The sequence below is a fragment of the Mytilus californianus genome, unplaced genomic scaffold (assembly GCF_021869535.1).
Source record: "Mytilus californianus isolate M0D057914Y unplaced genomic scaffold, xbMytCali1.0.p SCAF_18, whole genome shotgun sequence".
Lineage (NCBI taxonomy): Eukaryota > Metazoa > Mollusca > Bivalvia > Mytilida > Mytilidae > Mytilus > Mytilus californianus.
In genome coordinates, this window is record NW_026262666.1 from 3,219,719 (window position 1) to 3,243,012 (window position 23,294).

Consider the following 23,294-nt stretch of genomic DNA (forward strand, 5'->3'; position numbering starts at 1 on the left):
ATACCTTTTGTCGTAAAGTTTGGTTCTTAACCAACCCTCAATGTCAATTTCTAGGCGTACATGCTGTAAGGCAATATTTGAGGCAGACTTAATTGTATCTGGGGTATATTTTTTTGTCAAGTTCAGAGGGATAGATCTATCAACTGAAAAAAAAGTGAACTGAGCCTTGGGGTACACCAAACTCTTTATCAAGATGCATTCAGCTCTCTTAATCACCTATAGCTACAACTGCCAATGAGAAAGTAAAACAACCTATTTTTAAAATTCCTTCTGTGTTTCAGTATATGTACGAGGAGGCTGTGACTAACCTTATCAAATGCTTTCGAAAAATCCATTTCAAGTACGTTTGTGAAATCCACAAATTCGATTAGTTTGGTTTTGCATGATCGTTAACTACGAAAGCTATGTTACAATGGGTAAAGAAGTTGGTACCGATCTGCATGTGTCATATTGTTGATTGTGACCATGTGCTATATGTGTCTGCAACATGTGCAAATCATAGCAATCGGTCGATAGTTCTTTTCTTTGTTTCTCTTGACTTTCATGAAAACCGGGCTAACATTCACATACCTCTAGTCCATTTAGTCAGGTGGTACATTCCAAGTTTCGATAATTGTTGTTAGATTATTGTAAGAATTTGGGATACCTCTTTTGTACAATCTGTTACAACGACATTTTGATTAGGTCATGACAAATTTATAGCCATGCACATAACCTAATTTTAATTACAGGACCTTATCAGACGGTTGTTTTAAATGATATCAACAGCGTCACAGAAGCATTAGTCAAAAGCAAAGCTGATTTTGCCAACAGACCAACTATTCATTCAGGTATGAAAAGACTAGATACTATTATATATGCATATTTTTAATTGCGGATGCCATTCAGTTGTATATGAAAAATTCAAGTACAATAGTTGTTTTCTGTTGCTAGTAAGTCTGTAAATCACTTTTGAATGTTTCTCAAACTTATCTCTATTATAATGCAAAATAAATACATAATTCAATTTAAGTCCATGAAGTCATTATTTCAGTGTAAAATTTTCATTAAACGAAAATTCCACGAAATGATGTTATCTTTTTTAGCCCCTAAACTAGGTGACGTCATATGTATGCTTCTGGGGTCAAACGTAAACACCGGTCGTTTTCTTGCTTCTTGGGTGCCTCAGAATGCAATAAAATTTGATATTAAGAAGATATCTGGGTGCAAAATGAGTTTTTTGCTTATTATTGGAGAAAATACGACTCAATATATTCCAGAATTCAAAATGTCGGCTTCCTTAGTTACAGACAGGGAGATAGAGAATTTTACGCGTTTTGTCATCCAATCAGAACCATTGATACACAGTAATTGCATTAGAATTGTCTTTGTTAGCTGTCTGATAATTTTTTTTAAAATGAATGAAAACGTAGTGAACACTGAATACTATATTTGCTTAACAACAATTTATACCTTTTTCCTTTACCATGTTTACCAAAAAACGAAATTTAAAAACATCATCGGTGACTGGACAATGACTTTTCTATGTTAGATAAGAAATGGCAAGTGACCAGTGAATTACTCATTGCATGTACAAATATTTAGTACTTTGTAAAAATCAGGCAACTTTAAAAAAAATCAAAACATGGCTGGAAAAAACCAACCGACCTGACAACCATATTATGAAGTTACCCTCATCCTGAGTTAGAAATGGTATGTCTTTCATTTCTGTGTGTCTGGTAATTCGAGAAATCTCTAGATAACTTTTGGTTAGAATGAGCAAATTAGGGAGTTGGCTCCCCTTAATTGTTAATTTCTAGTGCATTTCAACCAAATTATATCTTTAATTACCAGAACAGGAAATGGATAGAATGTTATAGTCGTGCATCATTATACATTTTGAGCATACATTAATGTCAACTTGAGTGAATTTTTGTTTGTCATGTTTTCATCACTGCCTGATTCTTAGGTAGATTGGCACTTAACATTTAACAGTTTCAATTTTCGAAAAAAGTAAAAATTTCCCACTTAGCCATTATCATCTAATTATGCAATTATATAGTGTATCTTGAAATATATTTTTTTCTTGTGATATAAGTTTTTCGTATTAAATCAAATATTTTACATTAAAGTTGACGTGATGACCGAGGGAGGAAAAGATATTGCATTTGCTAATTATACACCAACATGGAAACTTCACAGAAAAATTGCTGGAAAGGCATTAAGGTAAAAGATTGAATTATTGTTTCTTGTCATATAATTTTTTTGCACCCTATCTTATACTTAGTATTTGTATTGTACTTTTACCTAGAATAAATGGTTAATATTGAATAAATAATGTTTCATAATCATTAATTAAATACAAAATATAGAAATAAAATGAAATACAAATTTTTGGGGTATTACGAAATAATAAACAACAAAAGAAATATTTATATGTATATATAAAAAGATTTGGTATGATTGCCAATGAAACAACTCTCCACAAGAGACCAAAATGACACAGAAATTAACAACTATATGTCAACGTACGGCCTTCAACAATGAGCAAAGCCCATACCGTATAGTCAGCTTTAAAAGGGCCCCGAAATGACAAATGTAAACCAATTCAAAACGAGAAAACTAACGGCCTAATTTATGTAAAAAATAATGATTGAAAAACAAATATGTTACACAGCAACAAACGGCAACCACTGAATTACAGGCTCCTGTCTTTGGACAGGCACATACAGAATGTGGCGGGGTTAAACTTGTTTGAAGGTGCCAACCCTCCCTTTTATTCAACTATTGTAAAAAAAACTGCGAAATATACGTTCAAGCTCATAAGTTGAAGATAAACTGATAACTCAATAGCAACCCCCCCCCCCCCACCCTCCTCAAAGAAAAAAAAACGATAATGGAAAAAGGACAAACCACTAAAGACTAAGTAACACGAACCTCAGCAAAACAGCGGATGATCTCATGGGATTTGGAAAGGAACTATTGTCCCTTCTTTTGAATAGAAGCAGATTTTCAAGATAGTTATGGCAGTTGATAACACAAAAAAGATATATGTTTATATATACATGATATATTTGTAAAAAAAGTCTTCAAAAAGTCTTTGTTTGGCAAGAAAGGGTTTCAGTTAAAACTTTAATTTAGGATTTAATGATAAGACTACCGGTACTATATATTAAACAAATAACACGTTATAGTTATGTTGGTCCCCACATGCTTTACAACAAACGAAATACATGCAACTATTACAAGCACTGCTGCTGATGATTGAAAAAAGAAGTGAAACAATTGTTATAAGAACAAGGACACTGTTTTTTGTAGGCAATATTTGGCAGGAAATCATTTGGAGAAAGTTCTTCAGGAGTCAATGAATAAATGTTTACCCTTAATGGCAAAAGAAAATGGAGCATTTAATCCAGAAAATTACATCGATTTAATGGTGTTCAATATTCTTAATGCTGTGTGTTTTGGGGAAAGGTAAGCAATGAATTTATAATTTAGTTGAATTTTGTTTCACATCAGCTCCGCACATCATGTATTTTTGTCTAGTGGAAGTGTGCGTGTCTGGAGTGGATGTGTGTGTGGTTTTAATTCCAAGTCTGGTCTAACCAAAGAATTTGAAATTAGGACATAACTCAACTTAAACTGCATTGGCGTACAAAAAAATGGTTCTACTGTCAGCAATTGAACATGTTGAGATGACTTAACTGCACATAGTGGAGCCAAGCTTGAAATACAATACAATTTATCTCTATGCAAATGCAAATGAAACAATTTTTTCAAATTTAGCACATAATTATGATTCCAAAATTAAACACACAAAAATTCTGTGAAGCATTGTTCTCATCTTTCGAATTCGAGCGGTGTGTGATCTAATAGAGACGCTTTCGTTGTCAAATTTTACACTTGAGAATTATAAGCTTTATGAATGCTTCGTAATGAAATAAGATTTGACAAATGTAAGCTTTCATTACATTTAATTACTAGTATATGTTATTGAAGAAATCACAAACAAGTACCATTAAGGATGTTCGCTACTCTGTTTCAAAATAACAAGCTTTTTAAAAGACTGTTATAAATTTTTAATGGCACTACATGGATAAAACCAGAGGATTCCGAATATCTGGCAAAAATCAAAAACAAGAGGAGCAAATATCCTTAAATGAAAAACAAATGATAGATTCCATTATTTACAATAGTTTCAAGACCAGACAAAGTAGTTGATATTGTTCAATCAGAATTATGATTTTAAGTAAATTGCATAAGCATACTAGGTCTAGTAGTTATTTTGGTGTCCTTGTAAGGATGTCCCATTGAGGAACAAAGACTGTGTTTAATGACAATGATGTAAGTAAGGTATGACTGACCTAGTAGAGAAGATACTTTCTTAATCGTTTTACTCCCTGTTGCAGTTATGCCCTCAGGTGTTTCTTTTTTGGTTTATAATCCAATTTTTTTTTTTAGATTTATGACCTTATGAGAAACGTTTAATCATATGCCATTTATCGGAATATCTTACCAAATAAAATACGAAGAAATTTGTCTCCCAAGTATTATATCCTAGTTCTGAATTTTGTTATCTGTCCTCTTGTTATCAAGTTATACTGTGTTATTTATTCGCATTCATCGCTGATGTTTAACGAATACTTAAATATTCTTACACATACTGACCATTTATGATATTATCATCGCGTTTGTTTAAAGAATTTCAAATCGAAGTAGAGCAGTCTCAATTTTTGTAGCCACCTTTCATGTGAGAATAGTTTCTCATCTATCATACGTCATTTTTTATAGCATGGATAACATTAGAGATCAATAGCTCACAGTTCTTTTTTCAGCCATTTAATATTAAGGCAATGTTATTCAGTCTGTTGTTCCATTTAAGTTTTATTTCTTAGCGTTTATGAATAAGGCGGTCTATACTTTGTTGTTTCAGTTTACTAGTGTCTTTCTCTTATGCATATCATTTAAGGTCCATGTAAGTCTTTAATGTTAATCCCGTTTTGCTTGTGTGAAGTTTATGACTTAAATGTTCCACAAATATAAAGGTACAGTGTATAAAATAGATCCAAAAGAAGTGCAAATGTTTCAGTTCAGGGTAAAAATGTTTAATATTTTTTTATATCTTTTAGTGTTGAATTAGATGATCCTGAATTTGTGACATTTATGAAAATGGACAAGGATGCGACAGAAATGGTAGGAAAGGGTTTTGTTGAAGACATTTTCCCCGTCATGTGTAAAATCTGGACAACTAATAAGTACAGAACAGTTATGAAAATGTTTAAAGAAATATCTTCTCTAGTCAAAAGGAAATTCAACGAACATGAAAAAACGTTTAGTTCTGGTATGTCAGCAAGTCTAATATGTTTATACAAATGTCCATTGTAAAAGATCAATCTATATACAGAGATTTTGCAAATTCCCAACCACAACCAGAGAATTAAATTGCATAAAACAGAATTATACTGACCAAAAATAGAAAAGAAAAAAGAAATTCAAATAAACAAAGTAAATAAGAAAAACAAATACATGTACAAGAAATACCCTCTCCAAAACAAAAATCACCAAATTGCATATACAGAGCAAGAAAAACTGAGAGATCTGCATTGAAAGTGTAGACAACACCATGTTGATATTAATATTTTTTGTTTCTTCTAAACAATATCTATTATTTTATATATCAAAATTACGTGTTGAAGTTTACTTTCCTCGTTACAAAAGATCACGTTTTTTTTCTGCTTTATTCATGACCAAAATGAAATCTTTTGAAAAGTACAGTGACTGATTATTAATGAATGAAAGCAGAATTTTATTCATCAGTCAACGATATAATTTGATCTTTTATCAACTGTAGGCAATTTTTATACAGTAACATATAGTTTTGTAATACTTGCAGTAGTGTTTTTGTGGGCCATTTTTGTACAGAATAATACATTTTGTAATACTTGCAGTAGTGTTTTTTGTTGGCCTATTTATACTGTATAATACAATTATGTAATACTTGCAGTAGTATTTTAGTTTCCGGTGAAACAAATACTAATAAGGGGAGACAATACTAAGAGGACAATCAAACCATACATCTATGAAAAATAGACAACACCATGAGCATGAGATGAAAAAAATACATAAAAGGGTAGTCTATAGCTACCCAGAGCACATGTACATGTTGAAGGGTGACCAGTTCCTGCTCCATAAGCGCTTTTTCAGTTCTTTTTAGTAAACTTATCTGTATTGAAAAATCTTCAATGTGTATTTTTTGTTTTTAGCTCACCTGACCTGAAAGGTCAAGTGAGCTTTTCTCATCACTTGGCGTCCGTCGTCCGTCGTCCTGCGTCCGTCGTCCGTCGTCCGTAAACTTTTACAAAAATCTTCTCCTCTGAAACTACTGGGCCAAATTTGACCAAACTTGGCCACAATCATCATTGGGGTATCTAGTTTAAAAAATGTGTCCGGTGACCCGGCCAACCAACTAAGATGGCCGCCATGGCTAAAAATAGAACATAGGGGTAAAATGTAGATTTTGGCTTATATCTCTGAAACCAAAGCATTTAGAGCAAATCTGACGTGGGGTAAAATTGTTTATCAGGTCAAGATCTATCTGCCCTGAAATTTTCAGATGAATCGGACAACCCGTTGTTGGGTTGCTGCCCCTGAATTGGTAATTTTAAGGAAATTTTGCCGTTTTTGGTTATTATCTTGAACATTATTATAGATAGAGATAAACTGTAAACAGCAATAATGTTCAGCAAAGTAAGATCTACAAATAAGTCAACTTGACCAAAATGGTCATTTGACCCCTTAAGGAGTTATTGCCCTTTATAGTCAATTTTTAACCATTTTTCGTAAATTTTTGTAATCTTTTACAAAAATCTTCTCCTCTGAAACTACTAAGACAAATTTAACCAAACTTGTCCACAATCATCATAAGGGTAACCCGTCCCCGAACCAAGATGGCCGACATGGCTAAAAAATAGTACATAGGGTAAAATGCAGTTTTTGGCTCATATCTCTGAAACCAAAGCATTAAGAGCAAATCTGATGAGGATAAAATTGTTTATTAGGTCAAGATTTATCTGCCCTGAAATTTTCAGACCAATCAGGCAACCCGTTGTTGGGTTGCTGCCCCTGAATTGGTAATTTTAAGGAAATTTTGCAGTTTTTGGTTATTATCTTGAACATTATTATAGATATAGATAAACTGTAAACAGCAATAATGTTCAGCAAAGTAAGATCTACAAATAAGTCAACTTGACCAAAATGGTCAGTTGACCCCTTAAGGAGTTATTGCCCTTTATAGTCAATTTTTAACCATTTTTCGTAATTTTTTGTAATTTTTTACAAAAATCTTCTCCTCTGAAACTACTAAGACAAATTTAACCAAACTTGTCCACAATCATCATTAGGGTATCTAGTTTAAAAAATGTGTCCGATGACCCCGCCCGCGAACCAAGATGGCCGACATGGCTAAAAAATAGTACATAGGGTAAAATGCAGTTTTTGGCTCATATCTCTGAAACCAAAGCATTTAGAGCAAATCTGATGAGGATAAAATTGTTCATTAGGTCAAGATCTATCTGCCCTGAAACTTTCAGACCAATCAGGCAACCCGTTGTTGGGTTGTTGCCCCTGAATTGGTAATTTTAAGAAAATTTTGCAGCTTTTGGTTATTATCTGGAATATTGTTATAGATAGAGATAAACTGTTAACAGCAATAATGTACAGCAAAGTTAGATCTACAAATAAGGCAACATGACCAAAATTGTCAATTGACCCCTTAAGGAGTTATTGCCCTTTATAGTCAATTTTTTACAATTTTCATAAATTTTGTAAATTTTTGTAAATTTTTACAAAGTATTTTCCACTGTAACTACCGGGCCAAGTTCATTATAGATAGAGATAATAGTAAGGAGCAAGAATGTTCAGTAAAGTAAGATCTACAAACACATCACCATCACCAAAACACAATTTTGTCATGAATCCATCTGTGTCCTTTGTTTAATATGCACATAGACCAAGGTGAGCGACACAGGCTCTTTAGAGCCTCTAGTTTGTGGGTGAAAATCAAAAGGTCGTATAGACCTACACATCTGGAATGGACACTTTTTAATGTTGATAAGTATACGATTTCCAAATGTATCCTCAGGAATTTTTTTTTGTATTGCTTCTCGATCAGTAATTTGGTTACACACAACATATTTTTCGTTTATATGACTGAATGCGTTGGAAATGAAATATTTTCAAAATGGCCGGAATATCAAGAAAAGTTGAAAACTGTGTAATTAATAAATACATCTAAAAAAATATTTTCTGTTTCAATAGATCCGTATACACTCCCAAACTTAAAATGTCAAAGATTGTTTCTACAAATTGTTTAAACTACAAATAAATCTATCAATAATTCCAGACAACGTCAGAGATTTTACTGATTCCTTGATACTGGCAAGAAAAGAAGCAGAATAAGACGAGAACGAGGAAATGTTATCTCAGTTAACTGACACACATCTTATACAAACGCTATTAGATATATTTAGTGGTAAGATCGTGTATCTATGGCAGATGCATGATATTTTGGTATTGTATCAATATAGTATATAAATCAATGACAAAATATGCCCGTCTGTACACACTTTGACCACACTCAAAGGAACAGAGCTCTTATTGTTGTTGATCATCTTTAAAGTCACAGTATAGAGCAAAACATGACAACCCATTGCAACAGATTACAGAATATAACATGCTTATGCCATATATACTAGTAGTAGAAATCAAAAACAGTATTAGATAAAAAACGAATATATGTAAAAAGTAAAACAACAAAAATACCGAACTCCAAGCTGATTCTTCAATTAAATATAACTTTTTATGCTTTATTGCCTCTTGGTATGTTAAAACTATTATTTGTTTTCAATCTGTCTCAAACATGTTTAAATCTCATTGATTAATAAATAAAAGGATCAGTAATGTCAATTAAGTGTAAACATGTCTTTTTTTATCTGAAATGTCAATTTGACATATGTCCACAAGGTATTTCACTCATTTATCATTTATCAATTAATACGGAAGTTACAACCAATCACATGCAATTGATAACAGGGGCCCTGGACCAGGGAAAAAGAGAATGTGATTGGGTTAAACCTTGTCTAAGTACGCTAATCTGGTGTGAGACAGTGATGCAACAACACAACACAAGAACAAACTGTAAAAGTCAGTTTGAAAAGGCTTTACTTATCCGATCAGTATTAAGGTGGTACCAAACACCTTGACTAAAATTAATTTGGCTCGTTTAATTTTCATAAAATATTGAAAAAATATTTACTTTGGCCCTTTGACAAAAATATAAAAATTTCAAAAACCTTGAACCACACACTTTATTGGAAAAATTTCATTTGAGATATAGCAGTTTGACAAACACTTATTTTGATCATTGAGAAGCTAAATATTTCCTTAACAATAGAACGTGATTAAAACGTTCAGCTGATTTTTAAAGAATTATCTCCCTGTAGTGTTATATAACACATTAAGAACAAAATATAAATAAATGACAAGAGACACCAAATATCACCCTACAAGTACTTGCAGTAAGTTATTGAAAACTCGTTTTAATTTAACCATGTTTTCCTAGCAATTTAATCTGAATAAACCATTAAAGATATTTATTCTATAGCTGGTATTGACACATCAAGAATTACGTTGTACTTTGCTGTACGTTACATGGCTGGATTACCGGAGATTCAGAGTAAAGTTCAGGAAGAAATAGACAGAGTTGTTGGTGAATATTTTAATGTCTGGATGTGTCCTTTCTATTGCTTTTATGTTTTTTTATAGGTATATGTTATTGGTAAGACATCAAAATGTCTTAACATTGTTTTTGATCTATCATTTATTGGATGTGCCTTCAAACATATTTCTTAATAAATATGAGCCTATAAGATCAAAGCTATAAAAAAACCAAATATTTTTCAAATCTTGGACATAACCAATGATGATTACTTTTCATTCTATCTCCATACATTTGTTGTCGATATGAATGCTCTCTTTACCGTTTGTATTGACAGAAAAGATTGACAGATGATAAAAACAATCTTGTAAATTAATTACATTGATATGTGCATGATGATTGAAAAGTGTCTGAAAATGCTATGATACTAAATTTTACAATTGTTTGTTGTTAAAGATAATGATACTACGTTTATTACACTAAAATCAAAGCAAAATAATCACCAATGCCAATAAAAAAAAGTAAATCAGAAAAGCAAAATTGGTTCATTTATCTTTTGGAACGAACTCAGAACTTTAATGACACGATGAAACAAGACACAAAATAATTTCAGGATGTTCGCTATTCTCCTTCTAAATAACAAGCCTTTTAAAAGACTGTTATAAAATGATAGTATATAAATAAAGGAACTAAAAAAGCAGAAAAAAATGAAGGGCCCGTGTGCTTGTTTTCGAGATATAAGCCATTGAAAATTTGGCGGGAAATGATTCTCTCTAGATTTTTCTTACTATTAACATTGTCCGCTTTTCTCTTTTAAACACTATGAAAAAATAACAAGGATTTTATAAGATTTTCAAATATGGCTTTTAAAACTATATGTAATAAAATTATGAAAAGAAAAGTAGGGGTTAGTGGACAAAAATTTATTAATGGAAAACATCGATAAAACCAGAGAATTCCGAAAATCTGGCAAAAATTCAAGAACAAGAGGAGCAAACATCCTTAATTATAAAAGATGTCTTATTTTACTTTTATCACACCTGTACTAGAGCACTGACAACTGACAATATTGCATTTATGGGTATAAAACGTATTTATTTCATGTAGTATGTATGGGCTACATATAAAAACTGACAAACGTTTATAACTATTTCTATGTGAATTTTTAATTAGGAAAAGATAGATTACCGGAGATAAAAGATAGAGAAAATCTCAGTTATACAGAAGCAACCTTACATGAAATAATGAGACTTGGTACATCTGCTCCAGTAGGTGTACCTCATAGTACAATGTGTGACACAAGAGTTGGTAGGTACTCAAATCAATAAGACTTTTAAGCTGTCTTTTACCTATCGTATATGGAGACTAAATATATTTTGAATAAGCAGTTTGAATAGTTTGCTGCAGTGATTTGATTTAGACAATCAGACATTCATCTTAGTATTTGATGATTTGTGATAAAGTATGCTCATTAAATTGTGACATCACTCAGCATAATGGTCTTTTTAATGTCTTTTCAACATGTACAATACAAAAAACATTAATTTTGAATATTGAATAATTCAGGGTTGACAAACAATTTAACTGTAACTTGATTAAGACAATAATAATCCAGTAGAGTAAAGTAGCTAAAACGTGCAAACACAGTTGATTTCAGCTATATGGAAATAAAATTGGAGTCCGGAATAGTATAGTGCTTCTTATTACTAAATATGAATACAATGAAATGAGGAGTATGTGTCAGTTGGCCAGAAAAACCCCAAGAAAACAAAACAAAAGAAAACAGAAAACAAAAAGACAGAACTAAAAATAAAAGACATTTATCCAATTGAGAGGCAGAGCATTACAAAGGGATAATAAAACGACCTAGTCATTGAAAAAACCAAAAAAGACATAAAGACAACAAACAGTTTTTAAAACTTAAATTAAAATCCTGAGACTGATCAACAAGAACCCCACCAAAAACCGTGGCATTCTTCCTGTTGCTTATGTAAGTACAAATATACTGTGATAAGTCTCATTCGGTGATAAAAGATTCTTTCAAGTAAAAGTGGACGATATTGTAGCTACAACAATTTGGATATTTATTTTGTCATCTGTAAAACTAATATTTCATAACGTTCAACGATCTTATGATGGCGTCAGTAAATTTTGTAAATGTAGATTCTTAACTTTATAACTTAGAACCCTAGCCTGTACCAAGTCATAAATATGACAGTTGTACCAGAATACCATTCGATGACTGATCATGCCCTCAAAAAATCGTTCTTAGACTTTAAAACAATAATTTACAAATATTGTTTTTCTATAGTATGAAATCAAACAGACCTAGAAAATCGTCATTATAAGATGACACGTTCTTGTCTGTCTATTTGTACTAATTTTTATGCCCCACTTAGGGGCATTATATTTTTTGGTCTGTGCATCCGTTCGTTTGTCTATCCGTCCGTTCGTCCGTCCGTTCATCCTTCCGTCTGTCCCACTTCAGGTTAAAGTTTTTGGTCAAGATACTTTTCGATGAAGTTGAAGTCCAGTCAACTTGAAACTTAGTACACATGTTCCCTATGCTATGATCTTACCAATTTAATTCCAAATTAGAGTTTTGACCCCAATTTCACGGTCCACTTAACATTGAAAATGATAGTGCGAGTGGGGCATCTGTGAACTATGGACACATTCTTGATATGTTTATATCGGGTTATGTGACAGTCAGCAATTTTCCGAAAGTAATCTCAATGGACAATGAGATGGCAAAACTATACAATACACACAAAATGCTGATACGTTATAAAGTTTCAATTTATTGTTAATTGTTTCTCTTGGACTTTTTCTAATTTTGATATACGATTTCATCATGAATTAAACAACTAATGGCCCTTTAATTTTCCTATTTTGATTTTCTACTTCTTTCATTAACTAGTATTTAAATTAACCTTTACACCAATCAGATACTTTATGCGACACAGATGTAACATAATAAATATATAGCAACAAGAGTAAAGAAGTGCCTTTAACATGCTCAAATCCCACCTGCGACAAGGGGGCTTCGACAGGTGATCTTTCCACATGACATCTCATTTAAAAGGACCTGTGACCTTTCAGAAAAGTTCAAAACCGTTTTATTTCATTATTTTATATGCTTAACAGTGACATGTGACCAGATGCAATTTTTCCACGTGACCTTGTGACATATTGGGTACCCTACAGGATCTTTATAGAGATCTTTGACATTGTAAGTTTTGTACAAATTTATTCCGAGTAAAATCATCTCTATGTCAAATTCCACAGATAATATTTTTTTATGTTTTACAGGTGGTTATGATGTTCCAAAGGATACAATGGTTATGATCAATCACTGGGCACTTCATCATGATCCTAACTATTGGAAAGACGTGGAGAAATTTGATCCGACACGCTTCCTGGACGAAAATGGAAAGCTTGGTATGAAACCAGAAAGTTGGTTACCATTCTCTGCAGGCAGACGTGTGTGTCTAGGCGAAACTGTTGCTAAACCAGAACTGCATTTGATTTTTGCAACGATAATGCAAAGGTTTAAGATAACACTGCCTGAAGGAACCAACCCCGAATTAGAACTAGGAGGATCTGGTGGTGTTACACAACCGGCTCCTTACGAAATCATTGTTACAGACAGAATAAATACATAACATTAAACTTATTTATCCTTAGGTAGCTCAAAGTGAAATAAACATTTATAAACATTTTGTAATTATATATAAATACTTTATTTCTGTAATTAGAAATGTAGAGTTGTAAAGTAATCTATTTCTTTGTTGTGGAAGATATATAAGCATTACACTTACGTCATGAAATTGCAGTAATTCCGAATACATTTATGGCCCTAGTTCCCATTTTATAACAGGAGACCTTAACATTGTTCGTGACCGAGAGTTGAAATCATTCCTCAGTAAAGGACCTAAATATCGTCCCCGTCAATTATTAATTGGAATGAGTGTCGTAACATCATCCACGACTCACTCCGTACTTACTGCTCGAAATGGATAAGATGAGAAAAAGCTGACAAGAAATCCTTAGACTCTGTTTTTAGTTCAGTAATGTACATAGTTGATATACGTATACAACATTTTAAAGAACATTTTACCCCTAACACAACCATACACTACAAAAGTCTGAAAAGACCAGTTTTTGTCTTAATTTGCATGAACTTTTACTCGACATTCTCCAAAAGTATGACTTGTGTCTTAATTTTTCTTGACAAATTCTCATTTATATTAAATTTGTATGAAATTTACTCGACATATTCTCGACATTCTGAATATGGTCTTAAAATTTCTTGACAAATTCTTGACATTTGAATACTGTCTTGAAATTTCTCGACATATTCTCAACATTCTTATTTTTTCTCAGTATGGCTTGACATATTCTGAACATTTTGAATCGTGTCTTAAATTTACTTGACAGTTCTGCGACTCTTTTCACAAAAAATCTTACGATTAAAACTGATCGTAAGTTATACTGAAATGTGTATGACTTACGAGTGTTTTTACTCTTAAGATTTTTTGTGAAAAGAGTCGCTGAGTTTTACAAATCATGACCAATATTCATTATATGATATACTGTTGTTTCAAGTTACACTTCTTTACAACAAAAATAAAAGTTGGGCATGTAAAATAATTGAAAATTTGGGTATATTAATATTTTTACAAATGCAAATATGGCTATGAAATCTAAAGTATAAAATAATTCAAATGTGGGTGTGTTGATATAAAACAATTTCAATGTGGGTTTTTAAATAATTACAAATTTTGATTCCTAAATCTTATAAATTAAATGATTCAAACCAATCATACTGTAGACATATTTCATTCTACATTTATAATATTCAATGTTGATATGGTAAATAATTATTATACCAAAATGTGGTTCATATAAATAGCAAATTATGATGATATACTAATCATTCATTTAACAGAATAAAAATTTGTGTAATGTCATCTGTTGGAATATATTAAGTATTACACATGGACAGGATGTTCCCCATAAAATTAAGGTATTCCAAACCCCAGAGTACACGCAACTGTCAAATAGAAGTTATTGCTTTACCTGTAATCAGCCATACAACTAATCAGTTGACCGACCATGCCACTACAATTTAAAAAGTTTGTTGATAGATGAAAATGAAAATCCTCATTTTGATGAAAAAAAATTGAATTGAAATGGATTTTCTTCATCAAAATTATGAAGTTAATTATTTTAACATAAAAACAAATTGAATAATTCCCAAAGATTAAAAGAAAATTATTATCTACTCCAGGAATAATAAAAAAAATGTATTTATAATGGGTCCCATCAATGATTTCTATAGAAATCATCGGTCTTATGAAATGGTTCTCAAACAGACATGCATAATATAGATCTAAACATTTTTTTCTTTTCAGGAAGGAGTTATCACAAATATTTATTTTTGATAAAAAATTATAAAATTCAACACTCAAATTTGAATAAAAAATGAATAAAGTTTTTTAATCAAGATGGGAACAAATTCTTTGACCTAAACGAAAGCCCCCCCCCCCCTCTTTTTTTAGCCACATAAACCCAAAAGATGAATTGTGGGGTCCAAAAGAGATACAAGACACCTATTTTAGTGAAGCAAATTTTACTGGCAGTTTTGCGAACGGCAAAAATCTAAATGCTGTTTGTCAATACCTTCGACTTATATTCCAAGTGAAAACAATTACTTAAACGTTTAATAAAAATAAATCAAAATTAAACTACATGGGGGATTATTCAGGGTATTCCAACTTAGTTGCACCAAAAGGGTATCTTACTATATCAAATTAATCCTTGATTCTTCAAAGTTTAGTTTAGCCATAATAAAAAGGAGTATACAACAGCAATAGAATGACATAAACAGTGCAGAATAAGTCTGTTCACATTTCAGGCGAAATTTATACTGTTGAGATAGTGTCAAGACATATTTAAGACTGTCAAGAATGTGTCGAGACATATTCAGACATTATTTAGAATGTCAAGAATATGTCGAGACATATTCAGACATTATTAAGAATGTCAAGAATATGTCAAGACAGATCGAGACAAATTTAAGACAGTCAAGAATTGGTCGAGACTAATCCAGGCTCTTATCAGATGATACAGGAAGTGTCGAGAAATTTAAAGACAATGTTCATAATGTCAAGACACTTGTCAAGAAAAATCAAGAACCTTATTAGACAAATTCATACTATGCCAAGAATTTTAAAAAATTATTCAGACAAATTAAGAATGTCGAGTAAAAATTCATGCAAATTCAGACAAAAACTGGTCTTTTCAGACTTTTTGACTTTTGTAGTGATAATAACCCTATTTCTCGTATCAAACATAAGCTAAAAGAACTCGCCAAGGAAGTTGTTTTTGTCCCGGCTGATAATGCTGCTAATCATATCATTATTGTTTGACGTAAATTTTACATTGAAGTTCTGCAAAAGGAAATCACGAATTCACCAACATTCCAACAGACACCATTTTTGGAAAATGACATCTGTAACAAACATAAACTTTTAGCTACTTCTTTACAAGCATAACCAAATACAATGAAAGTTCCAACTATGTACTGGCTTCCGCAGCTGCACAAAACACCTTACAAATATAGATTTATTTCGTCTTCAAGCCATTGTTCCACTACTTAACTGTATATTCTACTTACTAGTACACTTGGTACAATAAAAAAACCTGATAATAAATTGTTCAAATAAGGCCTTTGAAATTAGTGGAATTAATTACTTTTGGAGTGTCGAAAATTCGTTGGAAATATTTAATAAATTGCATGCTTATATTGGTGATTTTGAATCTGTTTAAAGTTTAGATTTTTCTACCCAATATACCACTTTGCCTCGTATTCTTATTAAGAAAAAATTCACACACCTAATTAAATGGGCATTTAAAAAGTCAGAGTGCTAATATATATCTTAAAACTCTTTTAGGTCATTTCTGTCGAGCCTGCGACTTCTGTCGCAAAAGCGAGACATAGCGATCCTACATTCCGTCGTTGGCGTCGTCGTTGTCGTTGTTGTTGTCGTCGTCGGCGGAGTTCACAAATATTCACTCTGTGGTTAAAGTTTTTTAAATTTAAAAAACTTCCTCAAACTATCCTGGATTTCTACCAAACTTAGACAGAAGCTGGTTTATGATCTAAAGATTGTATCCAGAAGAAAATTTGTAAAATATTTATTTCTGTTTTCAGTTTTTTACTTATAAATAAACTTTGTTTTTTTGCCAGTTAACATTACATTCATTCTGTGGTTAAAGTTTTTTAAATTTAAAAACTTTCTCAAACTATCCTGTATTTCTACCAAACTTGAACAGAAGCTTGTTTATGATCTAAAGATTGTATCCAGAAGAAAATTTTGTAAAAGATTGATTTCTGTTTTTCAGTTTTTAACTTCTTTTTACTTGTAGTTGAACTAACTTATGATGGCAGATAAGAATTACTGCTCATAAAAGTTTTCAGTTTATTAGTCCCCTAAGCTGAAGTGGACTCCACGTTTGCCTTCTAGCTGTCAGTCCGAATTAGTTTTTCATAGATTTTTTCATGCTTGAAGAGGATTATTTTTGCATAGTTATTGTCTTTGTAAAAAATCAAAAGTATCACTTTAAATTTTTGAGTTATCTCTCTTTGTGTTGAGTTCAGTTAATAAAATGAAATTGAGATATAGAATAAAGTTAAAAAAAATAGAAAGATGTTTTTTATAGTCGCATTTATGTATTTTATTTAATAATATATATGACAAAGTCAAATAATTTTTGCAAAATACTTTTATAAATTAAAGACAGTTTAAAACATTATACACTTATTTTCAAGTAATTATTGTACAGGTCAAAACTGTTCACTCTGATATATCAAATGGACAGGTGCAGTGTTGACAATTTTAGTGGACAATTATGTATTGAAAGAAATAAGGTTGGTGTATTTTGTAATATAAAATATGATTTTAAATATGATTGTTTTATATAGAAGTGTTTCATAAAATATTAAAGAACAAAAATACGATATGTGTATGTAAATAACATTCATTATTTTTATTTGAAGTTTTGCAATTCCAAACATAGTTTTCACCCCTTGGTAGTAGTACCATTGATTTATGTTTATGTTGAAGTTGAAGATTCATCAACTTGAAAATAAGTACAAATGTTCATTATGAGATGATATTTCTAAATTATATGCCAAATTAGGGTTTTGACTGCAATTTCATTGTTCACTGAACATGGAAAATAATAGTGCAAGTGGTGCATCTGTGTACTGTGGAAACATTTTCTTGTTTTTGTTTAGGACAATAAAACAAATCAAATCAAATATTGTGTGTGACTCCCAACCCCTGTCATTAGAGAATGCTATCATATCTGGTAAACTGCTGAGAACCCCACCCCTAAACCATATATATTCCTGTTTGTCATGTCAAATGGATTTGAATGATATACCTGGCTAGTCTCCAAGGTTCATCCCCATCCCTGCCATTAGAGATTTTTTTTGTCGTTTTCAGAGGTTACACATACATAACAATGATACAGTATCTTTATTCTTTTATCTGTATTTATATATTGAAAGATGAAGTCTGACGCACATTTACCACATATCCCTTTTTTCGTACATCACTATTTGGTAAATCAACAAGAATTATCAATAATTGTTGGTTCATCACTACTACAGAATTAAAGTAACTTCAAATACTGTTATTTTAATGGATATATATTGAATTTATATTCAATTTCCATAATTCTTTATTTCAGAAATACAATGAAGATGAATCAATTTTCAATTGGTAACAAAGGAGCAAATATATATAATGGAAATATAAATTATGAATGCACGAACTGTAAAAGAAAATAAAAATCAGAAAAAACATTACTCAGACACAAATGCCCACATTGCATTACTTGCAGCAAATGTTTTTCATCATTCCAGAAATTTAAAAGCCACAAATGTAATTCAACAACATATTCGTGTAATGATTGTCAAAAGAAATTTAAAGACATACAGCATCAGAATCAACATAAGTGTACCTTTTGTTCGAAATGTATGAAAATATATGCAACATATAACAACTTTGAAAAACACAAATGTAATGCATCAAGTAGCAAAACAATACACCAGCCTTCTAAAATCTTAACTTTAATAAAGTCTGTTGGATCAGTTGGAGTATACATTGGATACGAAGCAATTGTTGAAGCTCTTCGTATTTTAAGAAATCATATGAATAATTCATATATTGGGTATATGACACCACTTGAGATGCAATATGCTATTGACAATAGAGATCCTTCACCTCCTCCTCCAATAATTCAGTCAATAAACATACATCATATCCGTAAAAAAAATTATTGGCTAACTTCTGTGTATGAACCTGCAGCATCTGAAATATATATCTATGACTCTCTTACAATGCCCTCAACCATGCAGGAACTTGCACAATAAATAGAGTTATTATACGGCAATGGTAGAAACGTACAGTTTGTACCAGTCACACAACAAGGAACTGATCCAGCATGTGGTGCATTTGCAGTGGCTTTTGTATTTTCTTATGCGTTAGGAGTTCCTCCACAAACACAACAATTTATAATACCATATATGAGAGAGCATTTAAGACATTGTATTCAAAACTCATTAGTTGACCTTTTCCCTGCATACACAGATTCAAGATCAGATTATTTTAGACAATTTAAAAGGAAACAAAGATCAGATGCTTTATATATAGCAAACGAACTCTGCCAAAACAAAAAAAGACGACAAGATCCTATTTTCAGACAGAATGAATGCAATAAGAGGAAAGATAAACGACAGCCTGAATTGCAGCAGAAAAGAATCAGAAGAGAAAGCCTTGATTTTAAGCAGAAGGAATTGAATCACAAAAGAACCAAGAGGGAAAGTCCTGATTTTAAGCTGAAGGAATTGAAACTGAAAAGAACCAAAGAGAAAGCCCAAGTTTTAAGAAGAAGGAATTGAATCAGATGAGAACCAAGAGAGAGAGCCCAAGTTTTAAGCAGAAGGAATTGAATCAGAAAAGAGCCAAAAGAAAAAGTTCCAATTTTAAGCAGAAGGAATTGAATCAGAATAGAACCAAAAGAAAAAGTCCCAATTTTAAACAGAAGGAATTGAATCAGAAAAGAACCAAAAGAAAAAATCCCAATTTTAAGCAGAAGGAATTAAATCAGAAAAGAACCGAAAGAAAAAGTCCCAATTTTAAGCAGAAGGAATTAAATCAGAAAAGAACCGAAAGAAAAAGCCCCAATTTTAAGCAGAAGGTTATAAATCAGAAAAGAACCAAGAGAGAAAAGCCTACTATTAAAAAGAAGGAATTAAATCAGAAAAGAACTAGACGGCAAGATTAAATACTAAGAATAACATGGGTTTCCCCAACAAACTACCTGCACTAAACTTGAATCAACTAGAAGAGAGATTGATTTTTCCAGTTAATATATTTTTGCAAATGCGCGAATTACCTAGAGGTGGACGATATTTGATTAAAGGCAATGTAGTTAAAGTTCCTTCTGACAACATTTGTACAGTTAGATCCTTGCCACGAAGAACTGACGACACTAATACTATACCACTCAAATTGAAAAGGAGGTTGCGTTGCAGAAGTCACTACATGTATGAGAATATCCGACCAACAAAATGTGTAGAAGCTATGAACTATTTACTTACAAAAGATCTTTTTAGAAAATATGTAACAGATGGTTTTAATGATAACTGGTTGCAAAATCTAAACATCAATACCAAGGATCATCAAAATGATGTACAAGTTATAAAGATCCCAGACCAACCATAAAAAAAGAGCATATTTCCAATAATAGTTGTCAAGAACAAATTGTCAATAAAGAAGATGACCAGTGGAGTGAAGATGATGAAATAGAGTAGGACAATCAACTTGGAAGCATGGACACTATGTTAATTGACAATGATTATACTGATGATGGTCAACATATATTTTGCTGTGCACCAAGTGAATGGCAATCAACCAATCAGCATTTTCACAGATAATATTGAAGAACTTGAATTTCCAACAATATTTTGTGGAGAAACTAGAACATCCAACAAAGGCCGGCAGATTCCTGTCCAGTACAGTGATGTCTGCAAATTTGAAATCCGTCTGAAGACAGACGTGTTGCATTGAATATTCCTAATTTGTTTTTCAAAACCAAAAAACTTCACGTAAAGCAGATAAAAGATAAAACGTGGCTATCTGTAAGAAGGTTACAAACAATACACCCCTATATTGGGAAGCTGCAAAAAAAAAATGCTTTTGCAATGGTGCGACAGTTAGGTGTACCTACCTTTTTAATAAGTCTATCAGCTGGTGAATCAAGATGGAAAGAACTACTGATTTCTCTAAGCAAAAAAGTAGATGGCAAAGAAATTACTGAAACTGATGTCAACAGCTTGACATACCATGAAAAATGTCGACTTGTTACAATCAGATCCTGTGACAGTCTCTAGATTCTTTGATTATCGTGTTTAAAAATTTTTCAATATATTCCTAAAGAGTTCTCTAGAACCGATAGTCAAACTTACAGACTTGTTCTACCGTGTAGAGTTTCAGCAGCGTGGTTCTCCACATATCCATGCAATTCTATGGATTGAGAATTCGCCAAAGTATGGCGTACAATCAGATGGAGACATTCAAAAGTACATTTCTAAATACCTATCATGTTCAGCGTCCTTAGTTACAGAAGACCTTGTAAAACTCCAAACACACAGGCACACACACACCTTTGAAAAAAAGAGTAAGAAAGTTTGCCGTTTTAATTTTCCTATTCCACCAATGGGTGAAACATTGATATTAGAGCCTTTAGATGAATTGGGGGAAATTGAACAAAAAGAAAATTGGAAGAAAATCAGCACATTCCTTCAAGAAAATAATAAAGGAATTGATAAATCTTTTGATGAATTCCTTCAAGTAATAGATATATCAGAAGAAAATTACATTAAAGCTGTAAGAAGTACTTTAAAAGATACAATAATATTCTTGAAACGAAATCCAAATGAATTTGAATAAATAGCTATGATTGTGACATGCTCAGGGTTTGGAATGCAAATCTTGATATTCAATATATAACAAGTGCATATTCTGTTATAATGTACATAGTCAGCTATATAAGTTAAGTCCAGCGTGGTATGAGTGACATCTTGCGACATGCATCTGAGGAAGTGAAATAAGGAAACTGTGAGATTCAGGAACAAGTATCACAAATAGGAAATAAATTTCTACGTCATGTTGAAGTAGGTGCACAAGAAGCTAGTTACCTGCTACTACAGATGCCCTTAAGAAGAGCTTCTCTTGGTTTTGTATTTGTGAATACGTCACCTTCTGAAGAAAGACCATTCATTTTAAAAAGCCTTGAATTGTTACAACAATTTCCTGAAGATTCAACAGAAATTCAGTGTGGCAATATTATTAAAAGATATTCGTACAGACCATTTCTTTTAAAAAACATCTGTCTAGCAGACTTTGCCAGTAACTTTGATACAGTTAAGATTTATAAGAAAGCAAAGCCAAAAGGAAAGGAAAAAGATTTACCAGAGGACAATGATGATGACAATTTAGAAGATGATCCATACGACACTGACGATCATGATGAAGGCAATGCATCACTTATAAAACTCAGCAATGGAGATACAATAAGGGAAAAAAAAAATAAGATATGTTCACTACAACATTGAAAAAGATTGTGTAAATTATTATTGTGAACAATTAATCTTGTTCTGTCCATGGTATACAGAAAATAAAATCATTGGAAAATGCCAATCTTTTGAAGAAAGATTTGAGGATGTAAAGGATGATGTTCATCAAAAGAAAGCAGAGTATGAACAAAATGCAGAAGAAATTGCTAGAGCTGAAAATGATATTCAGAACTTTGATTCTGATAATGAAGATGCATACACTGACTGATATAGCAACATGTACTCAACATTTAAACAATAATGATGCAGAAATTGTAGAAATCATTGACCAAAATAATAATGAAGACCTGTATGTAAATTATGATACTGGACAAGACTTACTAATCAGGCAAACAAAAGCTGATGTGGACCTTGCATCAGGGAGTGATAACCATGAGGAACTTCTAATAAACAGAATGGCTGATATGGAATATAGAAAACTTGTACAATCATTTAACACAAAACAGAAAGAAATCTTCTTACACATACTTAAATCAGCTAAAACATCAAATGATCATTCTTTTATATTTTTAAGTGGAGGTGCAGGTGTAGGAAAGACAAAAGATACTCGAGGAATATATCAGGCATTGCAGCGATGGTTTACTCGGAATCTTGGTGATAATCCTGATACTAAATATATATTGCTCACTTCTCCAACTGGGAAGGCAGCTTATCTTATTAAAGGTAGTACAATTCATTCTGCATTCAAGATACTAGTACCTGCTAACCAAAGTTTGACGTACAAATCCCTTACTTCAGATAAACTAAATACACTAAGAAAGGATCTTGGACATTTACAGATTGTGATAATAGATGAAGTATCTATGCTTGGATGCAATATGATGAATTATATTAACTTTAGACTTCAAGATATCATGTCTATACGCAAACCATTCGGGGATGTCA

The 23,294-nt window shown here is 31.9% G+C and overlaps 1 pseudogene; it reads left to right on the top strand.

Annotated features, from left to right (window-relative positions):
* The window catches only part of LOC127726576 (steroid 17-alpha-hydroxylase/17,20 lyase-like), a 31,083-nt pseudogene extending 13,346 nt beyond the window's left edge, over window positions 1–17,737 (top strand).
* Window positions 17,738–23,294: the final 5,557 nt, after the last annotated feature.